The sequence below is a fragment of the Capricornis sumatraensis genome, chromosome 14 (genome assembly GCF_032405125.1).
Source record: "Capricornis sumatraensis isolate serow.1 chromosome 14, serow.2, whole genome shotgun sequence".
Classification (NCBI taxonomy): domain Eukaryota; kingdom Metazoa; phylum Chordata; class Mammalia; order Artiodactyla; family Bovidae; genus Capricornis; species Capricornis sumatraensis.
The window spans coordinates 28108277-28128259 of NC_091082.1; positions in this window are offsets into that span (position 1 = coordinate 28108277).

Genomic DNA, 19983 nt, shown 5'->3' on the forward strand with positions numbered 1-19983 from the left:
GACATGACTGAGCGACTGAACTGACTGATCCCTTCTAGTTCCTTGGCTTTGTGACCCTCTCATTGCCAAAGAGACCCCATCAGAACCACACGCAAACTCAGACCCTTTCTAAGCATGATATCCATCTTGACCTCTAGTCAGGGCAGTCCAAGAGGACTCAGTATCATCATAACAATCATGTTTCCTGGTCTTATTCTCACTGGGTATTCTAATTCCAGTAACTGAACTTTTTATTTCTATAATCAAATCTTCACTTTGCTCTAGGCATAACCCTAACAACCAATTTTTCAAAAAGCTATCATTTGTTATACTCAGTGTGGTTCAGTCACATGCTAAGGACTTTGTTATTTTTAACACCACAATACCCCAACAAGGTAGGTACTATCTCATTTTTATAACCTTACAGGAGCTGGAGTTTAGAGAGACTAAATAACCTGATCAGGGCCATGAGTTAGTAAGTGGTGGAGCCAGGCCTGGGTCTGGGTACTTGAACTTGGCTTCTGAATGCTGGCCCTGTGCATGGGTCCTGGTTGCTGCTGATTGGGCTTCCTTGGACTTCCTGGATGGCTGCAATAGTCACCAACCACCTACCACTCTGAGCTCTTCTGATGGGCGGGAGCGCTGGTCTGTCTCCATGGTAACAGATTCTGCGCAATAGTCTCCTGCTCAGACTTCCTCCCCCAACCTGCCCATGGACCACCATCAGCCCAGCACATGCCCCATCCTCAGCAGACCACCTCTAGTCTCAAATCTCAGCTTTTCTGCCTCATAGTTTTGCTCAGCTGCATGACCTTGAAGTCTCCTAGGGGTAAAGGCTAGAGGTTTCATGAAGTAGAAACTAATAAAAATACTCACTTTCATCTTATTTCATGTTCTAGATAAACAAAATAAACCTTGAGACCAGGCATTTATCATTTAAAGAACTAAACCAGTGATCAAATTAGATTACGGTGAATTCATTTGCCTACACAGAAATTAAATATTAATGCAATATACCCAAAAGGACAGACTTAATTGCTAAGGAATACAAAAATATGCTTTCTCCCAAAGACCAAAAAACAAATAAGTAAATAACAACAACAAAAGAAACACCCTGAGTTTAGATAAAAGTCTTTAAATGAAACAGACTCTGAGCAAGAGATTTCAAACAATTTTCAAGCAGGAAACTCACTGTTTTTGAAAGTAAAATGGTACTTGGAATCTCGATATATAAGAGATCAAAGAGGGACTCTGACAGTCTGAAGGCCAGACTTGTTCTGGGTAGACCCTCTCTAAATCATCACAGCTAAGGAAGCCCCCCGGGCTTACACCTCACGCACAGACACACTCACACCACCCGGTCTCAGTGGCTTTGGAGGTTGTTTCTAAGTGACTCTATGATGAGCTCCAGAAAGTGTTTAGTTAGTGTCGATCAAGATGACAGGGTTGCAAAAGTCACTGATGGTTTTGGTTTAGGCATGGGTAATAACAGAAAAAGAAAAGCTCTGAATTATCTAGGATAAAGAGCCTCATTTATCAGGAGAGGGGTTTTTGGAAACAAAAAATTCCTTGAGCATTCTTCTCAGTCATGTCAACTCCCCTGTTCCCAGCTGCTCAGCCAGCCTAAAGTTTGCTCACATGAGACACTTGGCTTTGAATTTGGCCACCCTCCCCACCCCCACCCCTCCACAACCCAGCCTCCAGCCTTACCGTCTTACTTTCTCAAGCTCCTTTGCCTGACTTCGAATTGTGCCAAGCTCACTCCTGTGATTCTGAAGTGGAAAATGATGCAAAAATTCTTTGTGGCACACAGTAAATGTTTCCTAATATTATGCTTTTAGCGTGTTCTATGCGCCTGTCATGATTTAAACATGGGCCTCCCCTCCCCTCCAGTGACCACCTATCTCGAAGGGAGAAATTTTTGAAACTGAAACAATTAATAGAGGGTTTTTTTTTCTTTACTTTCTCTTTTTAAAAAAATTTATTTTTGTTTTTGGCAGTGCTTAGGCCTTCATTGCTGTGCAGGCTCTTCTCTATTTGAGGTGAACGGGGGCTACTCTCGAGATGCAGTACGCGGGCTTCTCACTGTGGCAGTTTGTCTTGCTGCAGAGCACAGGTTCTAGGGCCCAAGGGCTCCAGTAGTTGCAGCATGTAGGCTCAGTAGTTGTGGTGCACGGGCTTAGCTGCTTCCCAGCCAATAGGATCTTCCCTGTGTCTCCTGCACCGGCAGGCGGATTCTTTACCACTGAGCCACCAGGGACGCCGACAATTAATACCGTTTTCAAAGATCTGAGTGTACTGACCAGACTGATCATTTTCCATACCTTAATCTGTTTTGCAAGCTAAGCAGATATTTCATCAGAACGTAAACATTAATAATTTCAATATCCTCTGGCTGATGTTAATGGTCTGATTTATTGAGAATGTGGAAGAAAAACACTCTGTTACATCAGAAAAACTAAAAGTAGGTAAACAACCATAATTCAAGTCTCTTCTTCCTAAAAACACTTGATAAGACCTCTTATTCGTGTTTACCAGATCGTGTGTGTTTCCCACTTTTCTGCCCTGGATCATAGCTTAGGTCACATTAATTTATTAGGCATGACATTATCCAGCATTCAGACTACAACCATAACTTATTCCTGACAATCAAATGCCAATAGTACCTGGAGAGAAAGTCCTATGTGATCTCTAGTCACCTCCTTATACTCAGAAGCTGAAACTTATACATAGATATTACACTTTTTTCCCTTTTGGCTTAGTTTGTAAAGTTTGTTTTATTAGGCCACTGACATAGGAAAAGGTTCAAGTTCTTCTAAATAGTTTCATTTAAATGCATATATAAGCATTTCATTGTAGCTAGTGGGACTGAAAGTTCACAGAGAAGTTACCTATTAGATATATGGTCTGTTTCTACGCCCAAACTTAATGCTGAAATGTATTTTTAAAAAACTACCCTAAAATTCAATGTGAGCTACTTATGCACAAGGGCCATGGGATTGGCCTCCATACAATTATTTAAGATGTTATAAAGAGTGTTTTCCATCTTTCTTATGCTTGGAAATAGTTAGATTTTATGACTGCTGAGTCAGAGCCAAAAAATATAATTTTATGCCATAAAATACAACCTTTTCCTTTGGCTGTAGAAATTTATATGTACATATTTATGTGCTTATATAGATAAAAATCTTCATAAACAGAGTGGCCCATTTGAGATGAACTCCATTTAAAGCATGTCATTCCTGACTCTGATAACATTACTGCTGTGCTTTAAAAAATTCAGTACTTCCCCATACCTTAGCAAATTTAACACAAATACCCCAAACTGGAGTTCAAGTCTTTCCACAATGTTTAAAATCTTTCTGGGTTTTCTCCTAGTTCTTTACCATACAAACTCTTAACCTACTCAAAAACCAGATATAATTGCCACCATGTCCAGGCCTTGGACTCTCTCTCAAGTGCATATTCCCAATCATCAAAATCCCAGACACCCTTCTAATCTCTTCCTAAGTAGATTCCTCTTCCTAAGTAGACTGCTCCCTCCTTGTAGTCATTGCTCATCTCCGCCTACATGTATAATTTCTCCACCTTTGGCCATTCATAGTTCATTATAGCTTTATGATGGTATTTTTTCAGAATTCTATAAATAAATCACATGGGTCTTTCAAAAAATTATTACAGTAATCTATTTACAATAGAGTGCATGGACACACGTGTTAAATTATGATATCTGAAGCTGAAGCCCTAACACCTTGGCCATCTGATGTGAAGAGTCTACTCACTGGAAAAGACCCTGATGCTGGAGGAAGATTGAAGGCAAAAGGAGAAGAGGGCAGCAGAGGATGAGATGGTTGGATAGCATCACCAACTCAGTGAACATGAATTTGAGCATCTCTGGGATATAATGAAGGACAGGGAAGCCTGGTGTTCTGCAGCCCATGGGGTCACAAAGAGCCAGACATGACTGACCGACTGAACAACAGCAACCCAGAAATGTACTGGGACAGTCTAAAAGCTAAGGCTTTTATCCATCAGGCAGATTTTGGACAGGAGCACGTGCACAACAGTAAAGCATGAGCTTGATTTCCCCACCAAGATGCTCAGGAATGAATGTGTATAAACCAGTGAAGAGACTATTCCAAGACAGTTAAGAGTTTCCTTCCATTCAGATGCTATGCAAGGCTTCTTTACATGAACAATGAGCAAAACCACAAAGGAACTTGGCTATAAACACTACACTCTGTTCTAAATATTCCTTTCAACACCTACACATCCAACTCAGAGACCATCTCAAGCCCAGGCAAGAAGTATGAAGCCAAGATCCTTTTCCTTACGATCAAATACATTCAGATATGTTTGCTTATGTTCCAGACTGAACTAAAGTAAATGAAGTGCCCAATATTTCTGTATATCTCAGCAAAGGAGCTTGAGAAATAGCAAAAATTCTTAATTTTTAATGGTGGTAAAGGTACCAGTTTCAATGGTCGTGTTGCCAGGTACCATATCAAAACCTACTTAAGCACTTTCCGAAACTACACATTTCTCCAGATCACCAGACACACCTTCGCCCTGGGGTCTATGGAGGTGGCTTTCATCTCCTCCACCTGCCTTCATTGCCAAGGGAACCAGGTACTGGAAAGTGAAGTTGCTCAGTCGTGTCCAACTCTTTGCAACCCCATGGACTGTAGCCTACCAGGCTCCTCCGTCCATGGGATTCTCCAGGCAAGAGTACTGGAGTGGGTTGCCATTTCCTTCTCCAGGAGATCTTCCCAACTCAGGGATCGAACCTGGGTCTCCAGCATTGAAGGCAGATGCTTTACCATCTGAGCCATCAGGGAAGCTACTCTAAGTGGTAGGAAGTCTAAAGTCATCTGATGTTCAAGGAAAAAAAAAAAATAGGGGACTGAGTTAGGTGAAGTCAGCAAAGTTAAAAAACATGAGTGGGGAAAGAGAAGGGTGGGGTGGGGAATCAAACAGGCTAGCTGCAAAACAGCCACAGTGCATGAATCACAGCTCTGGTGTTGGTGAATTCTAAGAAATTTTAATTTCTGGCTTCCAGAACATATCCCATCCCTTAAAGGGTCTTCAAGTTGAGGTGGGTGAACTCTGACCTTTTTAAAGGGTAACTCATCCGTGTCCAATTGGTCACCAGTTCCAAGCCACTTCACCAAGCCTACTTTGTTGTTCCCTAGAGAACTGTCCACAGTCACATCCTGGAGTCCATGTCTTACCCTTCTCTTCATCAGCTCAGCCACAGATGGCAACCACATGGCACACAGGCTGCCAACCCCACCCAGCCGAGGCATCCGTGGCAGACACAGTGAATTAATCATGGCACCCTTTCATGCACACACCAAACTGGATCTCAGAATTGTTCTCAACATAGCGCTCTGAACAGCAACCACCAGTTAATCAGAGTGAGTTGAAAACACTCCATCACCTCTGTTAAGGAAATCCCTTCAAACCACCTCAACTTGTCCTCCAGTACATGACTGCCTTTTCCACTTTGTGCTCCTGATTCACAGAGCTTCAGCTTGCTCAAAACCATAGCAAACATTTGCCTTTCTCTTGATCTCAGCTTCCAAGCCTAGCTTCTTGTTGACCCCAGGAAATCACTGCCTGACGTTTTTCTGTGAATTTTCAGCTTCTGGACCATTGCAAGCTTGAATTTAACCAAGGAACTCCTGGCTGTAATGTCTTTCCCATGACTCAGTCCTACATCCACTCCCATCTTTTCATGAGTGCCACTGAGGCTTAGAGGGAAATGCCCAGGTTCTTCCAGAAGAGTCTTGATTTCTGTCCAAGTGTGCAGCCATCCAATAAAGTATCCTAGGGTGAGGTTCCTATTTAAAAAGTAAGATGGAAGTCTATCACTGGAGGCCAGGACACCAAGAAAACACACAGACAGGCTCAAATAAATTGTCTGGGGTGCTCTTCTTTCTCCCCCTCCAGCATGCACCTGGAGAACCATTAAGCCTGCATGGATGGCATCACCTCAGGAGCCTGCCACCCTGCCTCCCATGTGGGGTATGACCATGCCAGCCTTCTTAATACCCAGCTCTCCAAAACAAAAGGTCAAGATTTTGATACACTACTGTTAAAAGGTCACTGAGTCCTGCTGGAGACTGTAAAATAGGGTGGACTGTCCAGCTGCACTTAAAAAATGAACCATCCCGACAGGGATTCACACCATTTCAAAATTTATATACAGATTAGTCCATGGCGTTCAAAATGACTGGAACAATATGACTAAGTCAAAGAAGAAGAAGAAAGGCAGCTTCTAAAGGTTTGCAACATTTCATACACTTACAAACTTTTTCAGAGCAAAAAGCCTCTAGCAAGAGGATTTCTCTGAATCAGAATTCCTTAGGTACCACCCCCTGGGCCACAGAGTCCCCTGAAAAACTTCCCAACTTTTTAGCTGCTGGTTCTAATAAGCACACATCCATGCTGCCAATATTTTGGGATAGTTTGGGAGGGCTCTGATCATCAGTGTGGAAGATTAAAGATGGCCACAAAATATTTGTTTTTTTCTCATTGAGAGAAAATAGCTCCACCCGTTGAATTAGGACTATAAAAATTCAACAACAATTGCCTTCTGGAACTACCAAAGCTGAGTCATAACAATTTTTGCAGTTTCTGTCTAGGTCTCTTAAAACATTCTCTCCCCAGACATTCCCTCTGAGAATCTAGTCACTGAGCCATGCCATAAGGTAAAGCCACACACACACACTCAGGCTGACAGCCCCACCTCAGCTGCTAGACAACAGCCAGCATCAGTTGTCAGCCCTGAGAGGGACCCACTTGGATAGCTTCAGGTAACCACAGTCCTAGGCTATATCTGGTGGCAGCTGCAGAAGAGACCTCAAGCACCAGCTGCCTGAGTTCTTTTCAAATTCCAGTTCCACAAACTGATGAGCAAAACACAGTGGTTGTAAAAGTGGGGAGAGGAGATGGGATTGGGAGCTTGGGATTAGCAGATGTAAACCAGTATATATGGAATGGATAAAAAACGATGTCCAAATGTATAGCACAGGGAACTATATGCATATACTGTGATAAACTATAATGGAAAAGAATATGAAAAAGAAGGTGTGTGTGTGTGTGTATGTATATATATATAAATAACTGAATCACTGTGCTATAATGTATGGCAAAAATTACTGCAGCATTGTAAATCAACTATAAATAAATCCATATTTAGATTTATTTGGAAAGTGGTTGTTCTAAGCCACTAAGTACTAAAGTGAGTTTTCACATAGTCATGTATAACTGGAATTAGACTATTTCCAAAAGTGGGACTCTATCTAAAAAATCTAAAACCTGTAACATTGACTTTGGGACCACGTGGCAGACACTGGTTGTTAGGGCCTTGAGGAAGATGGTTAGTGAAAGCTGGAAGGGCCTCAAGGAGATGAGAACTTGAAGGACAGAGAGGAAAATACATGGAAGCCTTGAAAAAAGGTCACCTGAATTAAATATAGACAGAACAGTGAGCAAATAATTGCCTACAATAATACAACAAATAGAAAAGAGACAGCCTAATGATCTTCAGGATATGAGTAAGAGTTCCAGGCCCAGTTTGAAAGCACTATCTGGCTTTTTCTAGATGTGTATACAATGAGTCCCCTACATGTGAACAAGTTCTGCTCCAAGAAAGCGTTTGTTTAAGTTCAACTTGTTCCTAAATCCAACAAAAAGTAGCCTAGGTACCCAACTAACACAATCAGCTATAGCTATATAGTGCTGTACTGTAACAGGTTTATAATACGTCCACATCTCTGAAAGCTCACAACTTGAAGGTTCATATGCAGTGAACTTTAATAAAACTCAAGAAGAGAAGGATGGGTTCACGGGAAAACTATTCAATACTTTTTTAGCAGAATTGAGATCCAGAATTTGCTGTGTTTCAAAAGAAAACTGTTTCTCATCTCTAGTTGCTCTCAAAAGGATTCTCATAGTAAGAAATCTTTCATTGCCTCAAGAGAAAGATCAAACATAGAGTCTTTGTTAAGGCCTCAGAAAGATTTGACTTGGGGTGCCACCGAAACGTTCAGCTACATAAAGAGCTTTCGAAGGTTCCACAAGCAAGTGTCACAGACCCTCTCTGCGAAACAACAGAACTTCTAAGTACCTTAAGTGTTCTTCTATAGCAGCTTCACCCAGGGCTCAAGACAGAGGGGGAGGTACCTTGAAGAGTTACGTCTGTGAGGTTTTTGACTAATAGCCTAAATGCCAGTAAGTCATGAGAAACCCATATATTTCGAGAGAATTGTATTGGTAGAAGGGCTGCCAGATGAGATGAAAGGGTCAGAGACAAGACAAAATGAAGAGGTCTTTAGACTCCCAGCCTTTCACAGGTAGGCAATGGGGTGAGAAAGCTACTCACATGCAAGCATGGGCCTTTTTTTTTTTTTTTTAAACGATTCAAAAGTGGAACCAAGACATCAAAAGTGAAAGTGTTAGTCACTCAGTCATGTCTGGCTCTTTGTAGCCTGCCAGGATCCTCTGTCCGTGGGATTTCCCAGGCAAGAATACTAGAGTGGGTAGCCCTTCCCTTCTACAGGGGATCTTCCCGACCCAGGGATTGACTGGGTCTCCTGCATGGCAGGCAGATTCTTTACCATCTGAGCCACCAGGATCTCATGTATTCATGCATATATGTGGAATCTAGAAAAATGGTATACTGATGAACCTATTTGCAGGGCAGGAATAGAAATGCAGAGGGAGAGAATGGATCTGTAGATATAGCAGAGGAAGGAGGAGGTGGGAGAAATTGGGAGAGTAGCATTGATGTATATAAACCACCACGTGTCAAATAGATAGCTCGTGGGAACCTGCTGTATAGTGCAAGGAGCTCAGCTCGGTGCTCTGCGATGACGCAGAGGGGTGATGGTGGGGGGAGCTTCAAGAGGGAGGGCATAAATGTATACTAACAGCTGATTCACGCTGTTGTACAGCAGAAACTAACGCAACACTGTATAGCAATTATACTCCAATTTTTAAAAATTTACAATAAATTAAAAAAAAAAAGAATTTGGACTGAGAGAGAGAGCTGAACTTCTAACACTAATTAAAGATAAAACCTACCACATAGATCAGGCAGGGATCTTTCCTTACGTCACACCACAAAAAGTAAAGATGGTTAAAAGTTTGAAGTTTCTTGCTAGTTGGATATATGAAAGTGCAATTAAGTCCTAGGTAGAAGAAAATAACCAAGAAGAACTGGAAGAAAATAACCAACATGCCCCTGACTGAGAGGCAGAAGACAGTTCTAACTTGACAGCGAAAAAGATCTCATTCTCTTGCTACACAGTAACTTGGGCAAGACTGAAGAAAAAGGAGCACTCCCAGAATGAGGTATCTAAGTACAGCTATCCTCTTACTTTGTCAGGGTGAGAAAATTTAGCTTTAACGAAACACAAGGTGCTTTTCATTTCACAAGATGGTTTGTGTTCTAATAGACTTGTTGGCTTGACTAATGTCTTAGAATTCATTCTGAATAGAACTCACTAGACTCAAATTCAGTTTATATACAACTTTTCAAGAATCACCGTTATCCCATAGACTGCAGTACACTGTCACTTGTACACGGAGATCTAAAAGATTTTTACAATTAACTGCTTCTTCTCTGGGGAGACATGTCACATGTGGGGAAGTAAGGAAGAAGGTAGTCACTCCGTTCTGCTAGATAAGAGGGATCCCTTTGTGTGTCATTGTGATCTTTCTCTTAGCTTTCAGGGGAAATACGGCTGGGCACTGTTCACACAGCCTTCCTGTAGCTTTTAGGGTAAATATGGGTGGGGATGGGCATGTAAAACTTCCCACTTGGGAAAAGAAAGTTTAGAGTGCAGCATGTTTGAGTGTTTACTTTTCTATCTCCTCTACCAGGCTGAATCACTTGAGGGAAATACATTTATCTTTCTTCCCCGGGCCTTCCGAGCAGAGAATAGTGCCTGCCATGTAGTTGGATTTCAATAAATGTCAGTGGAAAGGGGAAAAAAAAAGTCCCATCCATGTGTATTCTAGAACAGCTCCTCCCTATCTGCCTCCACCCACCTGGTTGTGGCATCATAGGAAGTCAGAGTCTACGAACTCTCACTTACAGCATCCATAAGCCCCATAACCTCTCTCGCATCTCCTACACTCGTGTTCCTGCTCACTGAGCTCCAGCTCCACGGTCCTGTTCGCTCTAACGTGGGGCGCGTACCCCTCCCACGAGTGCTCTGTGGTTGCTCTTCCCTCTGCCTGAAATGCTCTTTGCCCATACTCCTGTAAAGCTGGCTTCCTCACTTCCTTCAGGTCTGTGCTCAAAAGTTGCTTCCTCATGGGTAGCTTCCTCTTCACCTGACCCGAGTTTCACCCTCCCAAATGCTTCCTATCCCCTTCTCTTCCTTCTTTGCTTCACTTCAGCTGCTGCTGCTGCTGCTACGTCGCTTCAGTCGTGTCCGACTCTCTGCGACCCCATAGACGGCAGCCCACCAGGCTCCGCCGTCCCTGGGATTCTCCAGGCAAGAACACTGGAGTGGGTTGCCATTTCCTTCTCCAATGCATGAAAATGAAAAGTGAAAGTGAAGTCGCTCAGTCGTGTCCGACTCTTGGCGACCGCATGGACTGCAGCCCACCAGGCTGCTCCGTCCATGGGATTTTCCAGGCAAGAGTACTGGAGTGGGGTGCCATCGCCTTCTCCATCACTTCAGCTAACATGATCTTATATCCTATATATTTATCTACTTATCCTGTTCATTCTCTCTCCATTAGAATTTAAGCTTCATGAGCCGAGTTTTGGTCTGTTTCATTCACTACCCAGCACCCCCAAACAGTCTCTGATATTTGATAGCATCTCCATATAAATTTGATGAATAAATGAACTTAGAGCAGGCTGACTTCCAGTACATGGACAATTTCTTAATGGTAATTTTTGGTGTAAGTGGGTAGAAAAGGGGAGGGAAGACTGAACAAAAAATTTATTAATGTGTGTTTTTTCCAAGATCCTGATCCCTGCTTAGCCTGTTAAAATGTCTAGATTCTATGTAGGTGCTATAGATAAAATAGATTAAGATAGGCACTCTTCCATTTTATGGATATAAATATCTTAATTATCTTGAGAGGAATGTATAAAGCCATCACCATGGATAACAGTGATCGCTGGCAGGTCCTAACTCTGGCTGTCATCTCATTGGCAAGTTCCCAAATAGAGTATAATGATTTGCTACTAATTCAAACCAAACTAATAACAATCCATGATTTTCCTGATGTGTTTAAAGAAGTGAGATGGCTTCTATAGGATCTATTAAACTTACTGACAATATTTAATCAAAAAGCTAAATGTTTTGACCCTAATGATGCTTACTTGAAATATGACATGGTAATAGAGAAAATGAATATCATATTTTACCAACTTAGGGGGAAAGCAATTCCCCATAAGCCCTTAGTATTTTAACAGCCAAACTGTCAGAATGGTCTTATTAAAGCCTAACAAAGATATTTTGTTATAATTTTGACATCGTTAATGAAACACAGAAAATAAAAGGAGTTGGTCATCGTGTCACTGAGAATGTGACAAGCAAGATAGAGACTCTCCTAATTTGCAGAGACAGTGTAGGATAGTTATGGTTCTGCGTCGCCCTCACCCAACCCCAATCCTTGCTGCTTTACCTCCTCTCTGAATTGCTTTTTCCGTTGTTATTTCTGCTGACTCTCCTCTCCCTACAGACATCAGCCCGCTGGGTTGGTGGTAAGTATGGAATTGATGAGAATCTCTGGTCTTATTTAGAGAATGAGCTTATGGTTACCAAGGGGAAAGAATGAGAGCAAGGGACACTTAGAGAGTTTGGGATGGACCTGTACACACTGCTATATTTAAAATGAATAATCAACAAGGACCTACTGTAAAACATAGGGAACTCTGCTCAATGTAATGTGGCAGCCTGGATGAGCAGGGAGTTGCGGGGAGAATGGGTACACGTATATATGTATGGATGAGTCCCTTTGCTGTGCACCTGAAACTATCACAATATTGTTAATCAGCTATAGACTCCAATATACAATAAAAATACTTTTTTTTTTTTTTTAAAAGGATCTCTAGTCTTGGATGGTTGTAGATAAATTAGAAAATCTGCAGTCTTACAAATGGGATATGCAGTTACTGGATAATCCTCGGCAAATCAATCCGTTTAAGTTTCAATTTTCTTATCTGTAAAATTGAGATGTCAAGAATGCTTAGCTCATGCCACGTTGATGATAGTTATAACATAAATAACAATATAGACATAGAGAGAAATTCATCATAGACGTTAAAAATACTGGCTTTGCAGTTTGTCATAAGTGGGTTCCAATCCGGATTCTGGTACTAAACAGCTTTGGAACCTCAAAAAACTACATCACTTCTCTGAGTCTCAGATGAGTTATATGCAAGACAGAGATAACAACTTCCTGGAATTTTGTGAGAATTAACGAAAGTTAAATGATTAAAAAATTAAATGAAATTAAATGTTCAGTTCCTGTGATGTAGAAAGCACTCAATAAATAGCTGGCTTTATTAACTTGTTAATAAATTTATTTCTAGGTCCAGTCTGGTAATTTTTCTTTGTCTTCACCAAACTAAATCATCCTGAGATCTTTAACCTTCACTTAATGACACCTATGTCTTCAACTCCTCTGGATTATTTTTTGATATTTATAATATTTTCAGTCATATTTGTAGAAATCAACCTCTAAAATAATTCAGCTTAAAAGGTCAAGTAGATGTTGTACATTTAATATTTCACCAAAAAGTTCAAAATTATTTTCATTTCACCAGAAGTTGAGCTGACCTTACTTTCTCAAATCTACTTTTGTCTCTATAAAGCCCACATCTTTAGCATTTTCCTAATGAAGCAAACAAGAAATTATTTAGCACTTACTATGTTCCAGATCCTATTCAAAGCTTTTCATCTACATTAGTGCTTTTAAGTCTTCCAATTACCCACTGCAATAAGTATATTACTAACATCATCTTAAACATGGGGAGACTGAGAAACAAACAGTTATATTACTGGATTAACTTTATACCAGGCTTCCCAGGTAGCGATATTGATAAAGAATGTGCTTGCTAATGCAGGAGACCTGAGATGTGGGTTCGATCCCTGGGTAAGGAAGATCCTGTGGAGAAGGACATGCAACCCAGTTCGATATTCTTGCCTGGAGAATCCCATGGACAGAGGAGCCTGGCAGGCTACAGCCCATAAGGTCGCAAAGAATAGGACACAACTGAAGTGACTTAACACGAAGCACAGGTTTACACCACTGGTAAGTGGCTGAAGTAAGAAATTAACCCAGGAAGTCTGATTCTGGATCCTGGACTCCAAATCACTCTATTAAACTTCTTAATGCAAATACTGACAGTTCTAACAACTACATTCAGCTTCACCATCTCTGTGGCCTGAAGATACTGGGTAAAACTGCCAGATCAACCCTTTGTACTAGAGAGATTTGGCCTCAGAGTCTGCAGCTATATATAGTCAAGTTTGCCATAGCCAGTCAATAAAATCAATATGGTTGGGCCATCAGTCACACGATACTCAATTCTGATTCTCATCACTAAGATGGGCAAGAAGAAACTCTTAAGTTCATTCAAGCCAACCACTCTCCCCTTCGCTCACATTAGATAAGAATGGTACCATCTTCCAAACAAAAAGAAAGAATCACACCAAAAAAGCATACAAAGTGGGAAAAACACACACACACTTTGGCCTCAATGATTTACATTATGTCACGGGGTAAGACAGGCATGGGATCTTAGAAGTGTAGATTTCCAATAAAACAATACGGGATGATTTCTCCAATTTCTGGATTACAGTAGAAAAATCTCACCCCGGTCTAGGTCAATGAAACTAAATGCACCATTCATTATCGAGTACAAACTGAGTTCAAACAAGGTCTCGCAGGAGTCAGTTTTAAGGGGCCCACACCCCCAGACACTTCACAGGGAACATAAAGACTTAGCTTTGTTTCACCACAGAGGCTGCTTGTGTGATTAGGATTAAATTCAGCAGATTCAAAATATTGTTCTGTCATTCTGACTCCAAGAAACAGTGAATATGCTTCAGATCCATGCTGTGAAAATAGCCCATTAACGGACCATGTAAATGTCTGAGTCTCTCTCTAGATCTTCCCTAATGACTGAATGCTAACCTCCAAAATAAAATAAAAAGAGACGGAAAAAATAAATAGACCTGGTTACATTTCTTTTGTCTCTGCCAACTCTCCTTCTGTATATTCATTCTAATTTCTTTTAGTCCTGCAATAGAAAGACATAGTTCATTTCTGGAGTATTATCTCTGTGTTGTTCTTATAGCTTGACTGACTTTGATTTACTCAGGAAAGAATGTCCCTTGAGTAAACATTATATGGTTTTTAAAATAATACAAGCAGTATTTGAGACAAAGGTTGGGTTGGAAACCAGCTGTAAACTTAAGCTTAATTATATTTTGTGTCCGAATGTAACTTATTAGCCAGGGATTTAAATTACTACAACTGAGCCTCAACTTCTCTTTCTAGTATTTTCTTGCCCCTGTTGGTGGCATGGGAAGAGTTGTGTGAGCTTTGGAGTCAGTGAGATCATTTATTCACAAACATATACTGGGAAAACATTATGTACAATTTACAATAATTGGTACTGAGGATATATGAAGGAATAAGATGAAAACCATAATTCCAAAAAATACCTGTACCCCAATGTTCATAAAAGCACTACTTACAATAGCAAGGACATGAAAGGAATCTAAATGTCCATTAACAAAGGAATAAAGATGTGGTACATATATACAATGGAGTATTACTCAGCCATAAAAAGGAACAAAGCTGGGTCATTTGCAGAGACATGAGTGGACCTAGAGAATGTTATACAGAGTGAAGTAGTTAGAAACACAAATACTGTATATTAACACATATAATGGAATCTAAAAATGGAATAGGTGATTTTACTTGCCAAGCAGAGATAAAGACACAGATGTAGACAATATATGGATACCAAGGGGGACGGGAGTATGGGAGGAACTGGGAGACTGGGATTGACACTATAATATATACTATTGATAGTATATATGAAATAGGTAACTAATGCGAACATACTCTATAGCACACGAAACTCTACTGAATGCACTGAGGTGACCTGACTGGGAAGGAAGCCCAAAAGGGAGGAGATACATGTATATGTATGGCTGATTCATTTTGCTATGCAGCAGAAACTAACACAACATTTTAAAGCAACTATATTCCAATAAAAATTAAAGAAAAAGAAGAAGAAGGTGGAGGAGAAGAGAAGAAAAAATAAATGCTGTTCCATTCCTTTGAGAACCTAGTAAGTGAATGTCACTCAGTCGTGTCCGACTCTTTGAGACCTCATGGACTACACATACGCAGTCCATGGAATTCTCCAGGCCTGAATACTGGAGTGGGTAGCCTTTTCCTTCTCCAGGGTATCTTCCCAACCCAGGGATTGAACCCAGCTCTCCACATTGCAGATGGCTTCTTTACCAGCTGAGCCGCAAGGGAAGCCCAAGAATACTAGAGTGGGTAGCCTATCCCTTCTCGGGGGGATCTTCCCGATCCAGGAATTGAACTGGGGTCTCCTGAATTGCAGGAGGATTCTTTACCAACTGAGCTATCAAAGAGAAGCACAAAGGTAATTATAATGTAGTATATGTGAAGCTACAGGGCTTCCCAAGTGGCTCAGCAGTAAAGAATCAACCTGCAGTGCAGGAGACACAGGAGACCCGGGTTCGATTCCTAGATTGGGAAGATCCCCTGGAGAAGGGCACCGCAACCCACTCCAGTTTTCTTGCCTGGAGAATCCCATGGACAGAGGAGCCTGGTGGGCTACAATCCATAGAGTCACAAAGAATTGGACACGACTGAAGTGAATGAACACGTGTGCACACATGTACACACATGCATGCAGCAACCAAAATATGATGAACATCCAGGGAAATGATTCCTTCTAGATATCTCCAAGGCAGCTCACATTCGACCTCTCTCTGAGCTAGCTTTCTCCTAGTATTTCTTTTCTCCATGACTAGCTTTATCCTCCATCCAGGAACAAGGGGATCATTCTTCATATCTCCTTCTTCTTCATCTACCATCTCTAATCCTAAATATGAATTATTTCATCACCACTATCACAAACGTAATTCAATATACCAGTATGTCTAGCCTGAACTAACAACTCTAGCACCATCCACTCAGTTGACCATCAAACTCACTCTTCTTACAGTGGCCAGAATGAATTCTTAAAAAAAAAAGAAAAACTGATTACATCTTATCTTACATTAAATGACTTTCCATTCCACTTAAATAAGGAGAAACCTCCTTAACAGGCTTATGAAGCTCTTCACAGTCTTGTCTCCACTTCCCTCTCCCGCCTCACCCTGTACCTCATTTCCTAAACCAATGCCTCTGCTGCACCTGGTCTTTATTCAGTCCTTTCATATAACCTGATGGGGTTCAGGATGCGCTACCTCAAAACATGGTGTCCTGGCATGCTGAATATTTTAAGCTGAAGGAGTTTGAGAAAGTAGCAGAAGCAGAAAGGTCCCCCTGACCTCCCTTCATCATCCTCTCCCCTGAAGCAGGTCTTGCTCATGTGAGAGGGACCCTCTCTATGCCCAGAGGGAAGGAACATCCTTGTCTGCAAGATGGAGGGATACCAAGAAGAATCCAAAAAAACACCCCTTGCTAAGTTCTTTCGGTTTACTCACTTATCTCACACTTTTTGCCCTCTCACGCCTTCCCTTGACTTTCCACTCTTCAGCAAGCCCAGTAAACCATTCAGGTCAGTTTGCACTTTTGGGTGTTCATTTCCTTAGGAAGGTTCCTAAGTCACATAAAATTTACATTAAATAAGTGTATGTGCTTTTTTCCTGTTGGTATGTCTTTGTTTAATTTTCAGATCCATCCAAGGATAACAGTGTCAAGGGAAGCTTTTTTTCTCTCGTACAATCCCGTTTCCTCCTAACCTAGTGTTGATACCTTGCGTAACCTCTGTCTACACCTGATTTTTCTTACCTGGCTAATTCACCTTTTGCTATTGTTTAGTCACTAAGTCACGTCCGACTCTTTGTAACCCCATGGACTATTTCCTGCCAGTTTCCTCTGTCCATGGAATTCTTCAGGCATGGATACTAGAGAGGGTTGCCATTTCTTCCTCCAAGGGATCTTCCCAACCCAGGGATCAAACCTGTGTCTCCTGCATTGGCGGGCAGATTCTTTACCTCTGAGCCACCAGGGAAGCCCTCTATACTCCCTTGCTGCTGCTGCTGCTGCTGCCGCTAAGTCGCTTCAGTCATGTCCGACTCTGTGCGACCCCATAGACGGCAGCCCACCAGGCTCCCCTGTCCCTGGGAATCTCCAGGCAAGAACACTGGAGTGGATTGCCATTGCCTTCTCCAATGCATGAAAGTGAAAAGTGAAAGTCGCTCAGTTGTGTCCGACTCTTAGCAACCCCATGGACTGCAGACTACCAGGCTCCTCCATCCATGGGATTTTCTTACTAAGGTTAAATTCTCCTACAATGGGCTGATCAATATATTCATTTTCTTTCTTCATAGCATTTGTCACAATTGTAATTTCCTTACGTTTGTTTGTGGGAATATTTGATTGATGTTCATCTCTGCCCTTAGACTGTAAGCTTCACAAGGGCAGGAATCATACCTACTTCTGCTTCTGACATCCAGTGTTTAACACAGTGAGTCTGAAAGGGACAGATCGTCAATAAACAGAACATTTATTCATGGAATAAATGAAACAATAAGGAAAGAGTGGAGAAGTGTTGGTATAATGTCACAAAGGTGTCAGCTGTGTTGGGTCTTGAAAAATATATAATCATTCATTAGGCAGAAGGAACACATGAGCAGAGAGACAAAGAAATGAAACAGGCTGGCAGCGCTCAGTATAGCTGAAGCCGTGGGGGTGATCTGTTCGGGGGAGGAGAACAGTCAAGTGTCAGAAATGAGGGTGGAGAGATTCAGGGACGAAGCCACAGAGGGCCTTTTGTGCACTGCAAAGCAATTTGGACTTTTGCCATGGGAAATCACTGAAGGGTTGTCAAAAGGGAGTAAAATGATCATCAGATTTGCATTTTCGAAAAATGACTCTCGTGGTAGTGTGAAGGATGTCCTTGCTAGGTGGCTGTTGGAGACAGGGTCACCATTGAGGAGGCCATTCTACAAGTCTCCATGAGACGCCGAAGACACAGAGCAAGGTGGTAGAAAAGGATTAAGTGGAGTGGGCACTTTCAAAAGATACTTGAGCAATGGAGAGTCAGGTAAAAGAGTATGTCAGAGTATATATATCACACCCTGGTCTCTGGGCCTCCGGGAGGGTAGCATGATGATTAACCAGGTAAGAGAAAACAAGATACAAAGTCAGTTTGGGTAGATGGCTGAGTGTGTTTCTAAACTCAGCAGGATTTTTAACTTTTTTCTTTTTTCACATTTCTTAAGATGGTATTTACTTATTTTTGGCTGCACTGGGTTTCTTCACTGCTGCACACAGGCTTTCTCTAGTCACGGTTTGGGGGCTTTTCTTGTTGGGGAGCATGGGTCCTGGAGCACGTGGGCTTCGGCAGTTGCTCTCCTAGGCGCTAGAGCATTGCTCAGTAGCTGCAGCACGGGCTTCGCTCCTCCACAGCATGTGAGATCTTCCCAGGCCAGGAACGGAACCTGTGTCCCCTACATTGGCAGGTGGATTCTTAACCACTGGACCACCAAGGAAGTCCGGGCCCAGTGGATTTAATCTCTGAGAGTCTTGTGCCAGAATGATTGGTGTCCTGCAAAATCCTCCTCCTCTTCCATCCAGTACTGTTTCAGCTGAGTACAAAAACAGCTACCCCGCTGTTCAGCCGTCTTACATCCCTGTGACCAAGTTCTTGATAACGGAAGAGGAGCCAAAGTGTGCAACGTCTCATTTGCTTTTAAAAAATTGCTTATGTCGCATTTCTTTTCAGAAAACCAGGAAGTGGGTTAACTTTAACCGTGGCAATGAGACGACCCCTTAAAGGAGGGCAAGATGACACTAGGTAAAGAACCAAAGGGTCAGTAAAGCAGACAGGCCAGACAAGCATTCCATTAGAAGGGGGAAAAAAAATTTAAAAAAACTTACTCTAGGGGGAAAAAACTTACTTAATCCATAGTACTCTAGGGGGAAAAATAACTTACTTAATCTATAGTATACTGGAGCCTTATTTATGGTCCAAATAACATAGGCAGTAGGCAGCTACCTACACCAGTCTGGACCTAAAAAAAGGAGTTCTAGGTCAACAACTGAGAACTGATAGCATAGAGATAGTTGTTAAAACCATGGGAATAATGACTTCCCTGGTGGTTCAGTGGTTAAGAATCTGCCTTACAATGCAGGGGAGGAGGGTTCTCCCCTGGTCAGGGAACTAAGATCTCATGCTGTGGGGCTGAGCCCACATGCCCCAACTACTGAGCCCGTGGGCCACAGCCAGAGCGAAACCCACACACCACAGTGAAAGATTCTGCATGATGCAAGGAAGATCTCAGGTGCAGCAGCCAAGTTAAAATAATAATAACAATAAATGAATATTTAAACAACAGCGACATGGGAATAGAATAAGAGAACACTCTGGAAGACACAGTTGGGTTTGTAATCCTGGCCCCACTTGTTATTTTTAAGGGATTTAGAGCAACTTACATCCACGAGCCTGTGTTATATAAGCCTATTATAATAACTGTATTAATGAAGGCAGCTCTAGCTTCTATAAAAAATAAATCTCTACATCTCAGTAGCTGACTTATTCAAAGACATTTCTTTCCCATTTATGTGAAGTCTGGTTGCATGTTGAGTAGGATGCGGGCTCCTCCAGGCACTGGCTCTTCCTCCCCTAAGATCTTGAAGTTCTTTGTTTACAGCTTTTTTCTTTCTATAGTCCATGATGGAAAGGGCACACGTGTTCCTAACCATGGCAGCCTGGAAGTTATATACACATCTCAATGTGGAGAA